Here is an 18,654-nt window from a genome sequence, read left to right on the forward strand (position 1 = left end):
GTCTGAGGTTTGAATTAGACACCGATCACAAGCCGCTCAATTTGTTGTTTTCCGAGAGCAAAGGTATCAATACCAACGCTTCATCTCTCATCCAAAGGTGGGCACTGACATTATCCGCCTATGATTATGTAATTCACCACAGACCTGGCACAGAGAACTGTGCCGATGCTTTGAGTCAGTTGCCGTTGGCCACACCGGAGGTGGAAACGCCACAACTGGCAGATTTAATGTTAATCATGGATGCTTTTGAGAGTGAAGGTACCCCTGTCATGGCTCAACAAGTTAAGACCTGGAGCAGCCAGGACCCGATATTATCGGTGGTAAAGGGTTGCATCCTCAAAGGGGATTGGTCTGCCATATCTAAGCAAATGTACGAGGAGGCCAAGCCGTATATTCGTCGCAAGGACGAACTGTCTATTCAAGCAGATTGCATATTGTGGGGCGATCGAGTTGTAATGCCTAAGAAAGGGAGAGAGAAGTTTGTGCGTGAATTACATAGAAACATAGAAACATAGAAACATAGAAAATAGGTGCAGGAGTAAGCCATTCGGCCCTTCGAGCCTGCACCACCATTCAATAAGATCATGGCTGATCATTCCTTCAGTACCCCTTTCCTGCTTTCTCTCCATACCGCTTAATCCCTTTAGCCGTAAGGGCCATATCTAACTCCCTTTTGAACTGGCATCAACAACTCTCTGCGATAGGAAATTCCGCAGGTTAACAGGTTACACAGCACACATCCTGGTATCGTGATGATGAAGGCCATCGCCAGGTCCCACATATGGTGGCCAGGAATTGAATGTGAGCTGGAAGCATGCATGCATCAGTGCAACACCTGCATGCAGCTCAGCAAAGCACCAGCGGAATCGCCACTGAGTCTGTGGTCATGGCCATCCAAACCTTGGTCCAGGATCCATGTAGATTTTGCAGGTCCCTTCCTGGGCAAGATGTTTTTAGTGGTGGTGGATGCTTATTCAAAGTGGATAGAATGCATAATCATGTCATCCAGCACGTCCACGGCAACCATAGAGAATCTCAATGTCATGTTCGCGATACATGGTCTACCTGACATAGTGGTGAGTGACAATGGGTTGTGCTTCACCAGTCAGGAGTTTCAGGAGTTTGTAAAACTTAACGGCATAAAACATGAAAGGTCAGCACCGTTCAAGCCTGCGTCCAACGGGCAAGCAGAACGTACAGTACAAATGATCAATCAAAGCATGAGAAGAGTAACCCAAGGGTCACTGCAGACCGGCTTGTCTTGCATACTGCTGAGTTACAGGACAAGACCCCACACACTCACAGGGGTCTCTCTCGCCCACTGAACTCATGATGAAAAGAGGTCTTAAGACCAAGTTATCTCTTGTACCTCCAGATTTAAGTAATCATGTTGAATATAGAAGACAGAGTCAACAGGGGTACCACGATCGCGCAATTGTGTCACGCGAGATTTCTGTTAATGATCCTGTATATGTGTTGAATTATGGTCACGGTCCCAAATGGATCGCTGGTACGGTCATGGCCAAGGAGGGCAACAGAGTATTTGTTATTAAGCTCAAGAATGGGCAAACTTGCAGGAAACACATGGATCAGACAAAGCTGAGGCACACAGACGGGCCAGAGCAGTTGGACGAAGAAACCGTCGACGACCAACCGACCTAACAGTAGTCTTCAGTGGACTCGAGGGTCATCAGTGAACCCGGAATTTCCATCATGGACCTGTTCAATAAAAATGGACTTGCAATTCCTGACATGGCCACTGCCACCCCCAACAAGTCAGCCATCCAGCCACCAGCCACAACAGACTCCGCACATTCACCCAAGGCCGGAATCGAACTGAGATGGTCAAACCAGGAGTGTAAAGCACTGGACCGTCTCAACCTGTGAAAGACTGTGATAAGATCTCAGAGGGGGGTATTGTCATGTATGTACATGCTGTTTGTAGCCACCAGATGGTGCCATTGTTGGCCACTGAGCATCACGTACATGGTATAAAAGGCCAGCCATTTTGTGAGTCAGGTCTTTTGGGACTAAATAAAGCACAGGCAAGGTCGTACCTTGCTTAGTTAAACAGTACTCAGTTTGAACCTTTATTGCATACATAACAAACTCCTCACAACAGCACAGCTGAAATCACTAACCTGTGAGGAAAATCATGTCCACAAACTTCACTGAGGCCTTATCGCTCTGTGGAACATAGGAACAGGAGAAGGCCTTTCAGCCCCTCGGGCCTGTGACACCTTAACTACCATTCCCTCTTCCCACTGCCTCCTCATAATTTCTTCCCTTTTTCTTCTCTCCTGAAAATAGTGATTCGCCCTTGGGTAGAGTTCCACCATCAGCAGCAGCCCCTCTCAGCTCTCAGAGGCCCCGTCTGCTCTCTCAGGTGGACATAATAGATCCCATGGCACTATTTGGAAAAAGAGCAGGGGAGTTCTCCCCGGTATCCTGGCCAATATTTATCCCTCAAATCAAGATCATTAAAACAGATTATCTGTTCATTATCACATTGCTGTTTATGGGAACTTGCTGTGCACAAATTGGCTGTCACATTTCCTGCATTAAAACAGTGACTACACTTCAAAAAGTACTTCATTGGATATAAAGTGCTTTAGGATGTCCTGAGAATGTGAAGGGCGCTATATAAATGCAAGTTCCTTTTTTTCTTTTTCTCAAGTGGCTATTCTTCATGAGTGAGACTAGACAGTAAAAGGCTATTGAACTACATGGGGTCACATCATAATTCCATGCCATCTTCAACCAACTTCCACATGTGCCCCTTTAAGCAGGGGATCATTGGATATTGATTCAGAATCCCAGATGAACTTTCGGCTCCTTAGTCAAGGCCAATTATCGCAGCCTGATTGCCACCCCAGATGAGATCAGCTAATGCATTGAATGTGAGTCCATCTTGATTTGTATGGCTAAGTACGATACGAAACATGGTACATTTAGCTGGCACCACTTTAATTGTAAGCACCTGCAACACAACAAAAGACTCCTTTAAAATGGGTACTTTTTCTATATTGCTCCTTCGTAGCCAAATGTGTGGTCTTGTCTGACACCCAGTGGCTGAATGCAGCACTGCAGCACAGCCACAGTTCGCTTTTTCCTCAGATCCTTACTTAAATAGGGGGAATCTTAACTCTCCCCGATCAGTGGGAAAGGAGCAAGGGAGCAAGTTAAAATGGAGCAGCTCCATTACCTATTCCGTTTACGCCGATTCCCCATTTGAACGCTGCTGGTTTGGCCAAAGGCGGAGAATACCGCCAGAGTCCGGTGGGGGGCCTCATTGTTAAATACAAATTCGGGTCCCGAGGAATTTTCACCCGCTCCTGAGCAGGAAGCCAGCTGCAGGCACCCCGCCAGATAAAGCTGTCGGGAGGTTAGTGAGGTCCTCTAAGATAAGGTACAAAACCTTCCTTTGTGGGGCCAGGAGAGGAGCGGGAGTGCTCCCCGCTGCCCAGCCCGGGTTTCCCCCCTTCTCAGCCACACGACGCTTGGAACTACCCCCCTCCCAGAATTACATTGCTGCCAGCGACCTTCTCTTGGTTTTGGCAGACGTTCTCCGCGTCTTAAAAGAGGAAAGTGAGGTAGAGTGGCGGAGAGGTTTAGGGAGGGAGTTCCAGAGCTTCAGGCCCAGGCACAGCTCAAGGCACGTCACCAATGGTTGAACAGTTATAATCAGGGATGCTCAGGAGGGCACAATTGGAGGAGCGCAGACATCTCGGCGGAGGGACGGGGGCGGGGGGGGGGTGGGGGAGGGTTGTGAGGCTGGAGGAGATTACAGATTTAGGGAGAGGCGAGGCCATGGAGGGATTTGTAAACAAGAATGAGAATTTTGAAATCGAGGCACTGCTTAACTCCTTCTGTCAAACAGCAAGGCACGGAGATGGAGATCAGGAAAATCTGCCCTGTGCACTCATAACCATAGAGCTGTCGAATCCAAGCTGGTTCTGAATCTGCGATTCCATGGGAACCACCTACCCATGATGTTATCTCCAACCTAATACCCGGAGACAACATACGCATTGGAGTCTCAATTTATACCAGAGGATGCAGCTGTGGGTATAAGTCATGCGTTATACTGGCTCTGGTGGCTTCCCCTGAAATTTAGGTTACCACAACTATAATAATTTTCATTTATTCAGCGCTTGTTATGCAACAGGTCTCAGAGCACTTTACAAGGGGGCGAGGTGAACACAGAGCAGAATGTTAAAGGATTGCGTAGGGATTGGTCTAGCAAAATCTTGGGGGTACAAGCATTTTTTAAGAACAGTTTTGAAGATAGGACAGAGCTATCAAGGCAAAATGCTTTTCAAGAGCGTTCTAGAAGACAGATGTGTAATGCCTGAAAAGCTGGTCACCAATGGGAAATCAAAAGTTGTGGGGGAAGAGCAGCAATCTGGAGTACGAGGAATGGTGGGGAGGGAAATTAATGCTGGGAGCTACTACTGAAGAAGATTTCCCCAAAAGGATGAAAACGAGGATGAGAATCTTGAAATTGAATAGCACAGGGATCCAGTGATGGAGAATGTGGGTGATGAGTATGGGGGGACTGTGCAGAAGACTGGCCCCACAGACTTCGGGATTAGATGGAGCCTGTGAAAGTAAAAGCGCAGAGCATTGGAGAAGTCAATCCGCAAGCCAAATGATGTAGAGAAGGACTTTCGCTGCAGAAGTGGTGTAGTAGGGGTGTAAGACGGCAATGTTCTGGAGGTGGAAAAAGCCAGTCTGGGCAGTGAGTTGGATGTGGGGTACAAAGCTCAGCTCAGAGTCAAGGGACATGCTGAGATTATCACCACTGAGCTCAGTCGGAGTGAATAGGTTTGATGGAGTTGAAGCCAAGAGCTTGTAGGTGCCAATGAGAGTCATACAGGATGTTTGGAATTTTGCTAACACTGAACTGTAGGAAATGTTAATTCATTCAGGACTTTGTGCTGATCAGGAGGTCTGGTACTCCAGCAACAACCCTTGAGTCACACCCTTGAGTCAATGGTGGTGGTGGAAAAGTAGAGCTGGGTGTCATTCGCATACATACTTGTGGGTGATACTGCCAAGGAGTGCTATCACTGTGTGTGCGCATTTGTGAAGTATGACACAGTGCACGCCTGTTTCTAAACTGTAATAATGCTTTAAGTTTCAGTGATAGACAACTGTGTAGGACCAGAGTAATGTGGTTGGCATAGCTAAAGTGACATTATTCATTCAAAGCACTTAACTCAGGCCACAGGTTAGTATGACAAGGGTATCACATTTCCAAGAACTATGATCATGTTCACATATTATTTTCTTATATTTCTGGTGTTTCATTGTATTTGTGGATTGCACAGACTTGATGATAGAGAAAAATAAACTAGCTTAAAGTAGGATGAAAAGACCAAAGAAAAAAATAGGTCAAGGTACTCTGCCCTACAATGACAATTTTAGATTTTTAGCCTTGCATGCCAGGGAGAGCAGAATGTAAGCTTCAGGCCAGAACTTCCTACATGGTGAGTTCCTGCTGCCTCCCATACAACCTACAAGAGGCACCAAATTGAAGAAAAAAGAACACTTGGCTATAGAGTAGTAAAATTGGTGGGTGAGCCAGGCTGCTCTCATATGCTTCCTATTGGCTAGTGGAGCATAGGAACAGGGGTAGGCCATTCAGTCCCTCAAGCCTGCTCCGTCATTCAATGAAATCATGGCTGGTCTGTACCTGCACTCAATTTACCCACCTTAGCTCCATATCCTCGATACCCTTATCTATTGGGTGGTTGCTGATAGAGGACTAGGAAGCTTAACCTCTCAGCTAGATTATAAGAGAAACAAAACACAGAAATATTTGGTGGGATTTTCCTGTGCAGGCACATTTTTCTGATGCTAGCATGGATTAAACCAATCGGTGCCCAGAATCTCAAATTTTCTTTTCTTCTGCTGCTTGTTTAAAGTGAGTCTTTGAAGACTTTGATGAAGATTTTTTTGTTGGGCTCAGCAGTACATGCATCCTCTTCCGGGACATTCAATCTCATGCAGCAATGACGGCGTGGAACCTTTTAGTTTATTTTCACAATAATGGATTCAAGTCAGTTCATATTTGTTCCTGTATCTGCTATAATGCATAGATTCCTCAGCAAGAGGCCAAACTGAAGGCTGATTGCAGGCCTTCACCAATACGATAAGTCACTCAGAGATGTACAGGAGTTGCCAGCATGGCCCATCCTTCTTTGGTTCTGTGTCTGGAGATAAACAGTTAGCATCCCGCCTCCACTTAGTGCTTACCCTGCCCAGATTCAACGCCTCCCCGAACAAAAAGGTACGGAACACAAAATTCACATTCCGGGAAAATCACATTTTCAAAGCTGTATGGCATCATACCATGACACATCACACTGGAACACAAAAGAGAACCATTGGTCAATAAGTAATGGTCATGGTCTCTCTTATTTTGATGTCGGGAGACCATTTTCTCGAAAATGTTAGAATTTCTTTCCAAAAATGATTGACCCTGGAATCTCTAGCCCCCACTGGCTTGCAGATCCAATGGGAAAGAAATATAAAGCGCTGAATTTTTTGGAATACCGTTCCACCCTCATGCAGATTGGCACAAGTTCATACCCCTCTGTCCTGTGCTTCTGCATTGTTGGAAGAACAATAGAACATTTCAAAATCAGTACGACTCTGATGTTCTTTACCAGATCGAGCAAATACAATGTGCTGGCATGCGACAGCAATACAACTATTAAGATGGATTGAGAAATTATCTGGCCCATGATGGCATACTGGCTCTATTTTCTTCTATTCATATATGAAAATTGAGGAGAGGCAACAGTTGCTTTCCATATATAACACTATCATTGCTCACAGTCAATGTCATCATGTTGCCTCCTGCACATGCTCAGCAATGCTGGGGATAAATGCTCAAAACACCTACTGAATCAACAAACAATAAAAGTCAATTGGGGCCGAAATAGGGTGGTCGCACCACCGATATGATTGTGGTGGTAATAAGATCAAAATTGCCCTTTTTTTGGTCATAAACGGAGTGGAGTCTTAATTCCCGGTGGTAATGGCTGTTTGCAGTGGTGTGGTGTTTGCACTGAGAAATTCCCCTTTTATCAATTTGATGCAAAACCATCTGCTTATGATGCAGCTGCTCGCTGGCCTTCTTAAAGGGCAGGTTTTGCAGCTGTGTCTTCAGTTCGTCTTGGCCTTTCTTTGCACAGGCTGGCCACTGCCCTGGAAGCTCAGAATGCTCTCATGCACTCTGGACAACAGGGCACAGAGCCTCTGGTGGCTGCTGCCATGCAGTGTCAGCTGGAAGCTGGTGCTGCCGAGCAACTGGCTCCGCTACAGGCTGCCTCCTGGGCTGCTCGCCCATTATCTGCTGGAGGGGGTCGGTGAACCTGACTCTCCTCCTTGGGGGAGGCCCTTGCTGAGGGGCTTCGCATGCCAGCTCTCTTGCTTGCCCTCTGTGGCCATCTCCCTGGCCCTCTCCATCATGCTCCGCAATGATGCCGGTGACCCTTGCTCGCTGACCCTGCATCTGTTGCCCCCGGCGCCACCTTCCCCTCCGTGCCTCAGTGGCACGCACAATACACAAGAGGCGTTGGCCTGCAAGCACTGCAAGTCCCCATCTCAAGACCCTCCACAAGTGCAGCCTCCTCGAAGTGGCCTCCCTCTGCTACAGCTGGAATACTCCTCCAGCAATCGGCAAGCAGAGCACACTGAAGGCAGCAGTGCAAATGTACAGAAAACAACGGACATTAAAAGGAGGAAAAAGTTCCTCAGGCTGACTAATAATTCGACATTGAGAGATACTTTATAAAAAAAATAAAGGTGTGAATTCACTCCAGTGGTCTTCCCCCCCCTGCCCCCGCCCCACCACCAGCCAGCACAAAATTATTTCAAATCAACAAGCTTTTAAGAAGCTCCGTTGGTGTGCATCTGCAACGATGCAACACCGGAAAACAGCAACTGTTGGCTCCGCCGAGCGGCCGCACGACTTCGACTGGTGGGGAATCTCGCTTCCTTCCTGGGACCTCGGCGGTGTACGGAGCGATGACGCACTGAGTGCTGTCAATCACCGCCGCGGAAGTGAAGGGGAAGAGGTGTGGAGCTGCAAGACCGCATGCATCAGGGGAATTCCGAAGTCAGCGGCTATTTGACGGGAGCTTGACAGCTACCGCCGGGTTAAGGTGCAAACGGGCATTTTTAGAGGGACAATTTCAGCCCCACTTGTCCACACATAGTACGAAGAGGATAATTGGCCATCCAGAAACAGCAACGTATCCTCTCCACTCTGTACTGGGCAGCACTTGCATCACTTGCACTGTGAAGCAGGTGTCTGCAGAGGGCAGTTTCCTCACATTCAAATGGCACATAAGAACATAAGAATATAAGAAATAGGAGCAGGAGTAGGCCATTCGGCCCCTCGAGCCTGCTCCGCCATACAATAAGATCATGGCTGATCTGGTCATGGACTCAGCTCCACTTCCCTGCCCACTCCCCATAACCTCTTATCCCCTTATCATTTAAGAAACAGCTCTCCGAGGCAGCAAATTCCACAGATTTACAACTCTCTGAGAGAAGAAATGTCTCCTCATCTCTTTTAAATGGGCAGCCCCTTATTCTAAGATCATGCCCTCTAGTTCTAGTCTCCCCCATCAGTGGAAACATCTTCTCTGCATCCACCTTGTCAAGCTCCCTCATAATCTTATACGTTTCGATAAGATCACCTCTCATTCTTCTGAATTCCAATGAGTAGAGGCCCAACCTACTCAACCTTTCCTCATAAGTCAAACCCCTCATCCACGGAATCAACCTAGTGAACCTTCTCTGAACTGCCTCCAAAGCAAGTATATCCTTTCTTAAATATGGAAACCAAAACTGCACACAGTATTCCAGGTGTGGCCTCACCAATGCCCTGTATAGCTGTAGCAAGACTTCCCTGCTTTTATACTCCGTCCCCTTTGCAATAAAGGCCAAGATTCCATTGGTCTTCCTTATCACTTGCTGTAATTGCATACTATCCTTTTGTGTTTCATACACAAGTACCCCCATGTCCCGCTGTACTGCAGCCCTTTGCAATCTATCTCCATTTAAATAATAACTTGCTCTTTGATTTTTTTTCTGCCAAAGTGCATGACTTCACACTTTCCAACATTATGCTCCATCTGCCTAATTTTTGCCCACTCACTTAGCCTGTCTATGTCCTTTTCCAGATTTTTTGTGTCCTCCTCACACATTGCTTTTCCTCCCATCTTTGTATCGTCAGAAAACTTGGCTACGTTACACTCAGTCCCTTCTTCCAAGTTGTTAACATAGATTGTAAATAGTTGGGGTCATAAGAACATAAAGAACATAGGAATTAGGAACAGGAGTAGGCCATCTAGCCCCTCGAGCCTGCTCCGCCACTCAACAAGATCATGGCTGATCTGGCCGTGGACTCAGCTCCACTTACCCGCCTGCACCCCATAACCCTTAATTCCCTTATTGGTTAAAAATCTATCTATCTGTGATTTGAATACATTCAATGAGCTAGCCTCAACTGCATCCTTGGGCAGAGAATTCCACAGATTCAGAACCCTCTGGGAGAAGAAATTCCTTCTCAACTCGGTTTTAAATTGGCTCCCCCGTATTTTGAGGCTGTGCCCCCTAGTTCTAGTCTCCCCGACCAGTGGAAACAACCTCTCTGCCTCTATCTTGTCTATCCCTTTCATTATTTTAAATGTTTCTAGAAGATCACCCCTCATCCTTCTGAACTCCAACGAGTAAAGACCCAGTCTACTCAATCTAACATCATAAGGTAACCCCCTCATCTCCAGAATCAGCCTAGTGAATTGTCTCTGTACCCCCTCCAAAGCTAGTATATCCTTCCTTAAGTAAGGTGACCAAAACTGCACGCAGTACTCCAGGTGCGGCCTCACCAATACCCTGTACAGTTGCAGCAGGACCTCCCTGCTTTTGTACTCCATCCCTCTCGCAATGAAGGCCAACATTCCATTCGCCTTCCTGATTACCTGCTGCACCTGCAAACTAACTTTTTGGGATTCATGCACAAGGACCCCCAGGTCCCTCTGCACCGCAGCATGTTGTAATTTCTCCCCATTCAAATAATATTCCATTTACTGGTTTTTTTTCCAAGGTGGATGACTTCACATTTCCAGACATTGTATTCCATCTGCCAAACCTTAGCCCATTCGCTTAACCTATCTAAATCTCTTTGCAGCCTCTCTGTGTCCTCTACACAACCCGCTTTCCCACTAATCTTTGTGTCATCTGCAAATTTTGTTGCACTACACTCTGTCCCCTCTTCCAGATCATCTATGTATATTGTAAACAGTTGTGGTCCCAGCACCGATCCCTGTGGCACACCACTAACCACCGATTTCCAACCCAAAAAGGACCCACTTATCCCGACTCTCTGCTTTCTGTTAGCCAGCCAGTTTTCAATCCATGCTAATACATTTCCTCTGACTCCGCGTACCTTTATCTTCTGCAGTAACCTTTTGTGTGGCACCTTATCGAATGCCTTTTGGAAATCTAAATACACCACATCCATCGGTTCACCTCTATCCACCATGTTCGTTATATCCTCAAAGAATTCCAGTAAATTAGTTCAACACGATTTCCCCTTCATGAATCCATGTTGTGTATGCTTGATTGCACTATTCCTATCTAGATGTCCCGCTATTTCTTCCTTAATGATAGCTTCAAGCATTTTCCCCACTACAGATGTTAAACTAACCGGCCTATAGTTACCTGCCTTTTGTCTGCCCCCTTTTTTAAACAGAGGCGTTACATTAGCTGCTTTCCAATCCGCTGGTACCTCCCCAGAGTCCAGAGAATTTTGGTAGATTATAACGAATGCATCTGCTATAACTTCCGCCATCTCTTTTAATACCCTGGGATGCATTTCATCAGGACCAGGGGACTTGTCTACCTTGAGATCCATTAGCCTGTCCAGCACTACCTTCCTAGTGATAGTGATTGTCTCAAGGTCCTCCCTTCCCACATTCCCGTGACCAGCAATTTTTGGCATGGTTTTTGTGTCTTCCACTGTGAAGACCGAAGCAAAATAACTGATCCCTGCAGCACCTCACTAGTTAGTGGTTGCCAACCAGAGAATGAACCATTTATCCCAACTCTCTGTTTTCTGTTAGTTAGCTAATCCTCTATCCATGCTAATATATTATTCCCAACCCCGTGAACTTTTATCTTGTGCAGTAACCTTTTATGTGGCACCTTGTCAAATGCCTTCTGGAAGTCCAAATATTCCACATCCACTGGTTCTCCTTTATCCACCCTGTTCGTTACATCCTCAAAGAACTCCAGCAAATTTGCCAAACATGACTTCCCCTTCATAAATCCATGCTGACTCTACTTGACCAAATTTTGCTTTTCCAAATGTCCTGCTACTGCTTCTTTAATAATGGACACCAACATTTTCCCAACCACAGATGTTAGTCTAACTGGTCTATAGTTTCCCGCTTTTTGTCTGCCTCCTTTTTTAAATAAGGACATTACATTTGCAGTTTTCCAATCTGCCGGGACCTCCCCAGAATCCAGGGAATTTTAGTAAATTACAACCAATGCATCCACACTCCCTGCTGTTACTTCTCTTAAGACCCTAGGATGCAAGCCATCAGGTCCAGGGGATTTAACTGACTTTAGTCCCATTACCTTACTAATTGTGATTGTGACTGTGTTAAGTTCCTCCCCCCCCCCCGCCCCACAGCCCCTTGACTATCCACTGTTGGGATATTGTTAATGTCTTCTACCGTAAAGACTGATACAAAATATTTGTTCAGAGTTTCTGCCATCTCCAAGTTCCCCATTACTAATTCCCTGGTCTCGTCCTCTAAGGGACCAACATTTACTTTAGCTACTCTTTTCCTTTTTATATACCTATAGAAACTCTTGCTATCTGTATTTATATTTTGTGCGAGTTTACGTTCATAGGCCCCAAGTTTTCCCAACCCCTTTTTCCATCGCATTTACCTGTGGTGTGCCAACTTTCTACTCCAAAAATGGCACCAAAAATGTAGCTGCTGATTCTACCTGCTCCGTGGACCGTCCTAGGGTCTGGTGTGGCATGGCAATCACAGTGGGGGGTGGAGCTACAGCCCTACGCCGAAAACAGTGCCGGCAGCTGTGCACATGCGCAGTGGAGTCTGCGCGTATGCACAGTAGCTCCTCGCCCTCCCAGCGCCTCCCGATGTTCGCCGCCCCTATCCCGGGCCAAGTGACCTGCTGCACAGGCCTGCCGCTGCCTTCCCGCGCTCACTTAGACTCTAGTTCAGTGTGTGTGTGTGGTGTGTGCTAAGGGAAGCCTGGGGGAGCAGGAGTAAGAGCTGGAGGAGCCCGGGGGAGCAGGAGCAGGAGCTGGAGGAGCCCGGGAGAGCAGGAGCAGGAGCTGGAGGAGCCCAGGGGAGCAGGAGCAGGAGCTGGAGGAGTCCTGGAGGCGCGGCTCGAGTCCAATGTTTGCACCTTTCAAATAGTTCCATTGACATGCCCCGGAGGGCTCGCCTGCTGCTTGTTGCGAGCCTCCCGCCCCTAGCCCTGACCGAAGGGCTGGCCGCTGTGGCATGTCATGCCCCAGAGGGCTCTCCTGCTGCTTGTTGTGAGCCTCCCGCCCCTAGCCCTGACCGAAGGGCTTGCCTTGCGTGCCGCAGTCGACAAGGTAGGACTCTTTTCTTTTTTAGTAATTGATTTATTTTTCATTTATTATTGATGATGGTTTCTCTGCTTCTTTAATGTTGTTGTGAAGGTGTTTAGTGCTTTCCAAAATCCTCTCACTTCCCTTTCCCCCCATCTCTGGCTACCTGTGCTGATTTCTTAATTCACCGCAAGGTTTTTCTGAGTGGACACAAGTGGCCACATACACTGGCCTAAGTTAGTTTGGAGTAACCTTTAGCTGGCTAAACTTGCTTAAATGGCCAAAACAGGCATAAGTGGCTGGTAACGCCCCCTTTTGAAAAAACAACTAAACTTCAAATAGAACCTAACTAACTCATTTATACTGGAGCAAATTAAATGGGGAAAATTGCGATTTTTAAGTTACTCCAAAAAAATCTAGCAACTCCTGGAGAAACTTGGGCCCATAGTCCATCTTCCCTTTCTTAATCATTTTTTTAGTCGTTCTTTGCTGGCTTTTAAAAGCTTCCCAGTCTTCTGTCCTCCCACTAGTTTTGGCCACTTTGTATGCCCTTGTTTTTAATTGAATACCGTCTTTTATTTCTTTAGTTAGCCACGGATGGCTCTCTTTTCTCTTACACCCTTTCCTTCTCACTGGAATATATTTTTCTTGAGAGTTGTGGGTGAGAACGATTCAGTACCTATTCAGTGAGTGAAAGTCAGCTGCACTGGTACAATCTGTTCAAGCTTTTCTCCATAATCCAATGGAAAGTGTTTTATCTGTGAATGCAGCTTTAGCCAGGGGTTTGGGGACATCAAATGTTGTAATTCCACAAGCTTTGTGCAGGTCAAGAAGAAAGTTCACATTTTCCTTTTGCAAGGTCTGCCTGTGGTTGGTTATTGATATCCCTCAGGTGATTGAATAAATAGGTATAGTCCATCCTTGGAGCTGCTCCAAGGATTTTGAGATGGGCGACTGGGTGACGTCATCAAAACCCTGGTCGCTATTTTGGAGCATGGGCAGGAATATCGCTAGAGCCCAAGTACAGAGGAGTGGGAAGGTCAGGACGGATGAGCGGCGAGTGTTTGTGGCAGAAGTGCGACAGATGAAGGTACGGGGCCCAGAAGAGCCGATGGCCCTGGGGCAGCACGGACCTGCCCACACTGCGATATGTGTGCGCGCTAGGTCCATGCAGCAGAGCAGGTCTCCAGTCATCTTGGTTAACCCTTGCCACTGGACCAAGACCTAGCTCTGTCAAGCCCGTGTGGTGGCTGGCATGCAACGGTCACCACATGCTAAAAAAAATCCACGCACAGGCATCTTCCACCCCCTCAATTGGCGTTCGGGACTGGAACATTGGGTCCTTCATCGAAACACCTGTGAACTCGTGGAAGCAAGTCATCCTCGTTCGAGGGACCGCCTATGATGATGATAGTCCATCACAGTGCAATGATAATCTTTTGATAAGAATGGACACAAAGCCCCTGTCTTGAACATAGCCCCCAAATTACTCCTTGGGGTACCAGCATTCGAATGCTTTGTGTACTCATCTGAAATTCCTCCCTCAGCTATTTTAACATAGGTGTGAACCCATTTACTTTTAAGCATTAATGCCTCAGCTGAAATAGCAGAGAGAGGGATTTTGGGCAAGGTCACTAAGCGTTTGCCCACTCATATCCCATGCAGTAATTTAAGCATCTATGGGTCGAAATTCTTTGGAATTTTCTGCCCCCGAGGGATATGGATAATGAGTCTCTGAATATATTCAAGGCTGAGAGAAATAGATTTTTGGAGTCTAGCGCAATCAAGGTATATGGAGATCGGGCAGGAAAGTGAAGTTGAGGTCGATGATCTTATTGAATGGCAGAGCAGATTCACTGGGCCGTAGGGCCTACTCCTGCTCCTATTTCTTATATTCTTATGAAATTGCCCTGATTTGCAACTCCTGTTAGTGCCTCCGGGGGGCGATAACTAGCTGCAAAACTGATTTTGCTGGGGGCGGGGTGGGGGGGTGGGGGGGCAGAGGGGTGGAGGGGGCACTACCGGCTCCCACGAAATTGCATGGGAGTTAGTGGATGCGCTGCTATGGTAGCACCACACCACGCCGATAGCACCCTGGGGCACCACGCAACCGCCGCTGATGTCATTGCCGTGCACGTGACCCCTTAGTGCCGCGCGCCGACCCCTTTCCACCCTGTGGCAGAAATTGTGCAGCGCCCTGCGAGGCTGCCACGAGCGGTGTCATCGCCAACCTCGTGGGTCGAGAACCGGGCAGACATCCGCTCACGAGGCAGAAGTTAAAGGGGAGATCAGGAGTACCACGCGACCTCACCGGTCGGCCCCTTCTTTCTTTCTTTGTCGTGATCCGTTTTGGGTGCCTGGCTGCAGCCTCGGCATCACGCTGCCTTGGTGGCCCAGTGGAGGCTATCAGAGGCCCGGCAGAGTGCGCAGCGGCCCTCCCCTTTAACCGAAGGGGAGGGGCATTGAAACCCATCAACGCTATGCGGCTGCTGACGACCATGCCCGAGTAGCACCCCAGAACCCGCCCCAACAGTAAGTGGAGCGTGCAAGATTGCGCTCCTCTTCCTGTGAGGGGTGATAACTGCAAATTTGCAGCAGGGGCGGGACTTCCACACTGGGTGCAGGAAGTCCCGCCCCTGAGTCGGTTACCTCCCCCAATCAGGGCGCTGGGGAATTTTGCCTCCTATGTTCTTAAACCGAATCCTAAATAAGATCTGGCTGGATTCATTAAAGTTTCAGCAAAGACATTTCTTCCTTTTTTATTGCTATTATGAACAGGCTGGGTCTCTCTTCTTTTGAAAAGAGAAGGCTGAAGGATGACTTAATCAAGGTCTTTAAAATTCTGAAAGGTTTTGATAGAGTGGATGCAGAGAGAATGTTTCCACTTATGGGGAAGAGCATAACTAGAGACCATCAATATAATATACTCACCAAGAAATCAATTAAGGAATTCAGAAGAAAATTCTTTGCCCAGAGAGTGGTGAGAATGTGGAACTCGCTGCCACAGGGATTGGTTGAAGCAAATAGTATAGTTGCATTTAAGGGGAGGTTAGTTAAGCATATGAGGGAGAAGGGAATAGAGGGTTAAGCTGATCGATTTAGATGAGGAAAGACAGGAGCAGGCTCATGTGGCTCAGTTGCTAGCTTGCCTCTGAGTCAGAAGTTGTGGGTTCATAGTCCCACTCCAGGCACTTGAGCACAACACTCCAGTGCTGCACTGTCACAGATGCTGTCTTTCAGATGGGATGTTAAGCCAAGACCCTGTTTGCTCTCTCAAGTGAACATAAAAGGTCCCATGGCACTATTTTGAAGAAGAGCAGGGAAGTTATCCCCAGTGTCCTGGCCAATATATAATCCCTCACCCAATACCACTAAACCAGATTATCTGGTCATTATCATATTGCTGTTGGTGGGAGCTTGCTGCGCGCAATTTGGTTGTCACGTTTCCTACATTACAACAGTGACTACACTTCAAAAAGTACTTAATTGGCTTTGGGATGTTCGGTGGTCATGAAAGGCATTATTTAAATGCAAGTCCTTCTTTTTTCCTTCAACTATAAACAAGTCAATAATACCTCTCTCTTGTACATTCTTTGCCTACGTTTCTATAATTCCACACCAATTAAAGGCATATTCCTCTAAAAGGGCAACACAATAGTATTCGAAATATGGTAGATGTTTGAAAAGAGAGGCATAGATAAAGTAAATATCAATGTAAAATAAACTTAACTTGGACTGTAATTGCAAAAATACAGGATATGAATACAAAGTTATCAAGCTTCCAGCGAGATAATATTTTTTTCCCAGAGAGTAGTGTATAAGTAGAACAAATGCCCAGCAGTGGGCATTAATATTGTATTGACTAATTCCTTCAGCAAAGAACTATCTGTTGAAGATGGAACGAACACAATTAGGTACAACTAATTAAGTGGTCTACAGAACACAATGGTTCATGTGCTCGATTTCAAAATTCACATCCTTATTTTCAAATCCCTCCATGGCCACGCCCCTCCCTATCTCTGTAATCTCCTCCGTCATGGACGGAATCCGCATTGTGACTCTGGGAGGAGCTCTTCGACCACAGGGAGAAGATGGTTGAGGAGGATTCTAGCAATGACTTTGCCAGTGGCCGACAACAGGGAATTTCCTCTGTAGTTGCCGCAGTGGACTTGTCCCCTATTTTAAAGATGGCCACAATTATGACATCTCTGAGATCTCCAGGTATTCTCTCCTCCTTCCAGATGAGAGAGAAAAGGTCATGCATCCGCACTAACTGTGCCTCTCCGCCATACTTTAGTGCCTCAGCGGGGATTCCATCTGCTCCCGATGCCTTGTTGTTCTTGAGCTGATGGATGGCCTTTTCTACCTCGTGCAGGGCTGGGGTTTTGCTGAGATGGTGGCGGGTAGCATGCTGCAGGATGGAGTCGAGGACACTCGAGTCAAAGGCAGAGTCTCGGTTAAGGAGATCATTGAGGTGTTCCTTCCAGCGGGTCCTGACTGCCTCGTTGTCCTTGATGAGTGTCTCCCCATTCTTGGCCAGCAGTGGGGTGGGGCCTTGGGTGCTTGGGCCATAGGTGGACTTGACTGAGGCCATATGGGTTGAACGGAAGAACAAAAAAGGGCCAAACATAACGCTAGGAGTGTACTATAGGAGTGCCCTCAAATCTGCCACCAAGCTTACGGTCTACAGGGCTGTAGTGATACCCGCCCTCCTGTATGGCTCAGAGACGTGGACCATATACAGTAGACACCTCAAATCGCTGGACAAATATCACCAACGATGTCTCCGCAAGATCCTGCAAATCCCCTGGGAGGACAGATACACCAATGTCAAGTGTTCTTGATCAGGCCAACATCCCCAGCATCGAAGCACTGACCACACTCGACCAACTCCGTTGAGAGGGCCACATTGTCTGCGTGTCCGACACAAGATTCCCAAAACAAGCACTCTACTTGGAACTCCTACAGGGCAAGCGAGCCCCAGGTGGGCAGAGGAAATGTTTCAGGGACACCCTCAAAGCCTCCTTGAAAAAGTGCAACTTCCCCATCGACACCTGGAAGTCCCTGGCCAAAGACCGCCCTAAGTGGAGGAAGAACATCTGGGAGGGCGCTGAGCATCTCGAGTCTCGTCGACGAGAGCATACAGAAAACAAGCGCAGGCAGCGGAAGGAGCGTGCAGCAAACCAGACTCCCCACCCACCCTTTGCTTCAACCACTGTCTGCCCCACCTGTGATAGAGACTGTAATTCCCGTATTGGACTGTACAGCCACCTGAGAACTCACTTTTAGAGTGCAAGCAAGTCTTCCTTGATTTCGAGGGACTGCCTATGATGATGAATCTCCTCCAGCCCCATAACCCCCCGAGATGTCTGCGCTCCTCTAATTCTGCCCTCTTGAGTATCCCTGATTATAATTGCTCAACCATTGGTGGCCGTGCCTTCTGTTGCCTAGGCCCTAAGCTCTGGAATTCCCTGCCTAAACCTCTCCGCCTCTCTACCTCTTTTTCCTCCTTCAAGACCCTTCTTAAAACATACCTCTTTGACCAAACTTTTGATCACCTGAGCTAATTTCTACTTATGCGGTTCGGTGTCAAATTTTTATCTCATAATACTCCTGTGAAGCACCTTGGGACGTTTCATTACATTAAAGGCGCTATATAAATACAAGTTGTTGTTGGGACCAAGGAAGAGACACCGACATGGTGCAGCTGATCAGACTTATGAGTGCGGGCTGTAAAGTTGGATTAATATTGTGTAATCTTGCTAGATTGCCCTTGAGGGTTGGGGTAAAAGTTTTGTTTTCTTGGAGCTCACCTGTGGTCTTATATTCATTTGAGACTTCAATGGTATTAGAAAAGGGTACCAAATATCCTGAAATTAGATAAAAGAAGATAAAAAAATATACATATGTCTGGAGTGCTCACAAAGCCAAAATCCACAGGGGCCAAAATTCAAAGATTGTTCAAAAAAGGTATAGTTTTTGACACAGGGGAGCAGAACTTATGGGCGAAGTCA

Source organism: Pristiophorus japonicus, chromosome 7 (genome assembly GCF_044704955.1).
Source record: "Pristiophorus japonicus isolate sPriJap1 chromosome 7, sPriJap1.hap1, whole genome shotgun sequence".
Lineage (NCBI taxonomy): Eukaryota > Metazoa > Chordata > Chondrichthyes > Pristiophoridae > Pristiophorus > Pristiophorus japonicus.